Below are 5,827 nucleotides of genomic sequence, written 5' to 3' on the forward strand. Positions count from 1 at the left end.
GATGAATGTTTTGCAAGAAAAAAAAAAAAAATATATATATATATATATATGTATACACACACACCATATATAGCAGGAGGGATTAAATCCTCATGTTGCAAGAATTTAATTAAAAAAAAAGGAAAAAAAGCTAAGCCGTCGGAGGAATGCAAACCCATCACCTCAGCCCGGTAACCTCTGGCTTCGGCGCGCGCTTCGCCGACTCGCGAGGAAGAGAAGTTCACCTCGCGCCGCGGTTCAGCGTTTAACGGGGCCCCGCGCGTTAATAGAATTCCTGGCAAGTCCTGGCTTTGCGGAAAGGCTCGGCAGGGAACGCCGGGCCGTTCGGGCTGAGCTGAACTTAATCACGGCAACCCGGGGACTGACCTGCAGGAAACGGTTCTCCAGGCACCGACGTTACCAAATAAAGCGCCGTTGCGCCGGTTTATTGGCTGTGTTCCCCCCTCCCCCCCGAGCAGGCTTAATTTATGGTAATTACTAGGAACTATGGATTAAATTAATAGAAAGGAAATTATTACGGTTTCCTGACCTGAAGGCCAAAGGGAAGGGAAGGGAAGGCAACCGCTCTGGGTAGAAACGCCTCCCTGCTGCTTCCAGGGCCGGCGGCGAAGGTCTTTCGGCACGAAGACAGGGACGGTGGGATTTTGGGAAGGAGCTGGGTCTCCTCGGATGCGACGGAGCCGGGGATGGCTGTGGCACATACCCCAGCCCGGAGACCCTGGCCCTTTCCCACGCAAATCCTTTCCCCGGCAGAGGTGGGAGGCCGTTGCCTCCTATTCGACAGAGCCGTGTGCAGCGTACAAAACGCAGGTTCACACGCTTTAAGTCACCGAAGAAACAGAGATCTCTCATCAGACAGGAAGAGACCATAAAAATAATATAATGCAGAAATCCAGTTTAATTCAAACTGCACCACAGTGCAGAGTCCTGCTCTAAATCCAGCTCTGCCCAGCGATCAGGAGGAGCAATTCCCTCCCGCCTGGGCTGGAGCACATTTATTACCGCTTACAATTCATATATGAGCCTCGTACTTTAAATTAGCATTGCGAATGCTCTTACGGCATTGCAGGGTCAGGCTGTTACTATTTGCTCGCCAGACCCGGCCTCGCAGGCTCTGCTGGCCTGGGTATAAACATGAATCATTTTTGTCAAAGGCAGAGCGGAGTGCACCCATAGCGGGTGACGGGGATGTGTCTCCCGCCCTGCTTTCCCTGCAAGATCAACACGGAAACAAGGATGCCAGTTTTTGCCCTCAGTACCAATCCTTGGGTGCATTGCTTCAGCCGCCTGCCGAGGCCCTTCTTTTCTGAAACCAGCACTTCCAGATTTGGTGATTTTTACCCGTTTTGCGTCCAGTGTAAAATCTGTCCACGGCACAAGCCGACGTTGCTCTAACTCGCCCCGCTGCCGACCCTGTGCTTTGCAAACAGCCTCGTGCAGCGTGGCCTGAACCCTACCACGAAGGGTCACAGGTTTTAATACTACATATATCTTTCTTAGAAAAACTAAGCACAAAGCCTAGACGGGCTTTTGATCCAAGGTTTAAAAGAACATCTGAAATCACCCCCCCCACACACACACTTTTACGGATGAAATAAATGCAGCATGCACCTGAACTTGTATTCAAAATCACCCAAACTATATCCAAGAAAAATCTGCTGGAGTCTGAATCCTGAGAAAGGCAGCAAGGAGCTCCTGGGATCGGCTCCGGCGGGGCAGGCACGAAGCAGCACAACCACCCTGCACAGTGGCCAATTGTTACCCTGAAAACAAGCCGGCCGGATTCGGTGTCGCCGGGGAGGGATATCAGCGTCTAATCTAGGTAAGAGGGGGACGCGGGGGTACCTGGAGCCTTGTCAGACTCAATGCTCTTATGTAGTAGGTTGAATAACAGAACAATGTTTACATTTCCCCTTGTGCCCTAAGTCGTTTGGAAGCCGGACACCTGAAAAGCATGAATGAGTTTTAAAGCAGCGCCGATGCCGGCTCTCCATCACCAAAGCCTCGACTGCTCCTTGCAAGCGCTCCCTTAAGAAGCCAACAGAAAAGGCAGCTAAAAAACCCAGAGCTTTGGTTGCTTCTGAACCTGGACGTCTTGGAAAGAAAATGTAAATGATGGAAAACTCAGCGGTTAGAGCAGAACGTACGTACATCAGCCAGGCAGCACGGAGAAACGCGACCACTCGGCTGAGAATCTGATGGAGTCCAACCAAGAAATAGTTTCTCTCTAGTTTCTTCCCTATAGCATATTGAAACTTAATATTGAAAGTTCCCTAAATATGCAAACAAAACAATATCCATAGTTAATGACAAAAAATATAAACTGAAGTATGTATGCAACAAACATTTTAAGTCCCCCGGAGAACAATAAACTTTATTGCAGGAAGCTATATAACAAATACCCTATAAATACTGAGGTGGTGGTGGGGAGCGTTAAAAACTTTAGAGCTTTCATCAAGAGGATCAGAGGTCATGACTGGATTCGTAAAGACGGGATGGCTCGTCCGATGTATTTTTTGTTCCTCCTTACTGCTGCCCTTTACATGAAAGTATGCCACGTTCTTCCACGCTCTTAAGTTCTCGGCTAGCTCCAATCCTCGTAGTCCTGAGGCTGAGGATGGACACAGCCTTGTGCCAGGAGCGATGGAGAGGCTGGAGCGTGCAGTTGGAGATACTGTAAGGCTCCCCAGCTCCCAGGGGAAAGGCCACCTCGCCTGTGGGATACGCTTCTCGTGCATCAGCCCTGCTCCCGAAGCCAGCACGGCAGGAGGACACGCTACAGCCCCCCACAGACCAACCAAAGGCACCAAAACTCATGAGAATTTCTTATCATTTTGCTTCATGCCCCTGGCTCTGGAGACAGGTAACAAGCCTTTTAGTCAGCAAAAGGATTTTCAGAAAACACTTTGCAGCTCAATCCAGCTCCTGCTGAAGTTAGTGAAGGAACACCAGTGGGACGGGGGTGCATTAGGCCATAAACGTTGACCTGCTTCGTAATCATCATCCTCATTTAAGAGAAGCAGAAGTACTGAGCAGCGACATGCCCCAGGTCGCTCAGTGGACATTGGTCCCTTGCAAAATAGCCATGCTGACTTGGAAAAATACAATAAAACTAAATCATGAAGTATTCCCAAATAGAATTCATTGAGCCAATGGCAGAAAGGAGATTTTTTTCCTTTAGGAATTTGTTTTATGCTCATGGGATTGCTAGAGACATCGGAGACGTCCAAGCCCTGGCTTTACCCCTACAGCCCCATTAAGGCGAGCACTCCCCATGCTGCACCTCCAAGCTGCTTTGATGCGATCTAGCAAGGTCTCCTCTGGTCTTGGTCTCCACAAGACTCATTCAGTTCTTCACCCTGATTACCCATCCAGTTGCCATTGGTACTAACGGTGATGACAAATGCCGTAATATGGATGTTTGGGCTGTCCAACAGCTGTCAGTCACAATTTTCCATTGCTGCCAAAGGGGGTGGCCATTTTGTGGTGTATTTTGCTACTTTGCTATTACCAATCTGGATCGTAACGCACTTTAAAAGCCATATTGGTAGTTTCGAAATTCAGCTTCATCAATCCCATTCTAAGCTCGTGTGCTCTCCAGAACAGTGAGCCCTAATCCAGTCTGAATTGGACTATTTCATCTCGTCCTGGGCTCAAATGATTGTCAGTCCATCAAACGCTTCTTTGAAAATTTATTTCTTGCAGATGAACATGATTGCTATAAAACAGTATTTAAAAACTTTTTAATATTTGAAAAGAACTTTCCTTTCCTCCTCTATCAACCACATGCTGGAGAAAAGGCTTGGGGTTTACCACTGCTTGGTAAGTAAAATAGCAAAAAAGAGAAAGGATAATGAGGTGATAATGACTGGAAATGTATGGATTGAATTTGGGACCTATTTAAATACACAAAGACAATTTGTGACTCAGTGGTATTTGCAAACAGGGAGAAGTGTTTGCGGCTCAGCTGTATATTTGAATATAGAAAGATGTTTTGCGGCAACCGTTATTTTCTTTCAGCGCAGACAAACTCTGACTACGTTGCCAGCTGTTAAAACTGCGGTACCCACACCACTCCAAGCAGATGGGCTGTGTCTACTTGGGAACTTCTCAGCCAGTTTCCTATTACAGCAGGACTGCTGCATGGTGACAGATGCCACCTTCTGAATGAACATCATGAGCAAAAGTGAAGCGAGGTCTCCTACAAACAATAAAACATCGAAGCTGATGGACCAAGCCCGTGGGACGCTGGTGGTTCCCCAAGGAGCCACACGTCAGCTGGCCACAGGGCTACAGCTCTCGGACCAGCGCTGTGACATGCACACAGCAATTCTCCATCACGTCGCAAATGACACCAAGAGCAAAACCTTCTCCTCCACTCTGTACCTCCAAACTCCTCCCTCTGCTTAACCTATTCCTGGGTGACTTCTCAACCTAAAGCAATTAGTGAAAGAGCCAACATATACTTCAACAACTTCTACTTCAAGTACTGCAGAGCGAGCATATACTTCAACCAGGAGCTTAACGATGATGGAATAATTTTAATGAAAGAAACTATGGAGAAAATGGGTCTGGTCCCACTTGATTCAAGTTAGCAGCGTTTCACTGTCCCTGAAAGGCTTGGGTCTTGCTGCTGTTTTTACAGCACTGCATTTTAAGGAACTCAGTGATTAGCGGCAACGCTTGGCATCCCAAGAGCACTTAGACTTCAAGTCTTGCTACTACTAATCTGCAAATCAGATTATTTTGACAAAACACAGTGTGTCACTCACTCTGCTGGAGGCAGGGGAGTCGAGCTGAATTTTGCCATGGAAAAATTACAAGATGGTTTAAAAAATAAAATTGTCTCAAAGTGAACTGTGATTTCAGGGATGCTGATTTGTGATCCCTTACCAGCAATTTGATTTTAAAGAGGATTCCCCCTGAGCAGGGCCTTGTTAAGGCCTGTAGTTGTGATTGTCCCTCACAAAAAAAGAGGCACCTCAAATAGAAAAATAAAACATTAGTTTCTGAAGAATGAAGACGTGGAAGACACATGCACATGCACACAGTCACTGCACAAAATCTTAATGACTCGCAAGACTTTTCCTAGATGCACTTATTCTTTTCTTTCTCGGTAAAAGAAGTCAGAGCAGGAAAGGGGCCAAGCACGAGAGTACAGAGAGGCTTATAAAAACATTCTTTGCTATTAAGCAGCTGAGCTGATTTTCACTGCATAAAAGATGAAGTAGATTGAACAAAATGCTTACCTATACATCTCCATTTCTGATGCAAATCCTAAATTGTCTTTGTCACTTCGGTACATGAACATGAGGCCAAATGAAACACATGTTTACAACTATAACGAGGATTAGTTTTGCACTAAAAAAGTTGAACTATAGTCAAAATTAGATGGTGACATGGGTATTTGCCAGCAGCATTAAATGAGAAATAACGGAGTATGAGGTTTCTGGAATGAATAGAAAACGTATTGTTTAGAGACCTTTTTGGCCAAGTATCAACATATGCCAATACTTAAGACTTCTTGTTCTTATTTACTTACCCTGACAATAAAACAATTGTTGTTTTGTGCCAACAGCCTGACAAACTGGTCCTGTACCTTAAGAAATACAGATTGGATATTATTTCCCTTGTATCAGCTTCAACCTACATTTCCAAAAAAAGAAATGCAAAGTAATTGAGTCCAGAGTTAAAGCAGTTGGAAAGGAAGTAAATGAAGGAGGTAATCGATTTTAATAACATATAACATCAACACACATTAACAAAATACATAAAGCAGGGAGAATATTCCCATCTCAGAACGGGCAGTGTTTGCAGCTTCACCCCA

The 5,827-nt window shown here is 45.7% G+C and overlaps 1 long non-coding RNA gene across 1 annotated transcript; it reads right to left on the reverse strand.

Annotated features, from left to right (window-relative positions):
- Nucleotides 1–3,289: 3,289 nt before the first annotated feature.
- On the reverse strand, nucleotides 3,290–5,601 carry LOC136993439 (uncharacterized). The gene is made up of 3 exons (XR_010885759.1): nucleotides 5,543–5,601; nucleotides 5,250–5,449; nucleotides 3,290–3,718 (listed from the first exon to the last, which is right to left on the reverse strand). It is a non-coding gene; the product is annotated as an uncharacterized lncRNA (long non-coding RNA).
- Nucleotides 5,602–5,827: the final 226 nt, after the last annotated feature.

The sequence above is a fragment of the Apteryx mantelli genome, chromosome 15 (genome assembly GCF_036417845.1).
Source record: "Apteryx mantelli isolate bAptMan1 chromosome 15, bAptMan1.hap1, whole genome shotgun sequence".
Classification (NCBI taxonomy): domain Eukaryota; kingdom Metazoa; phylum Chordata; class Aves; order Apterygiformes; family Apterygidae; genus Apteryx; species Apteryx mantelli.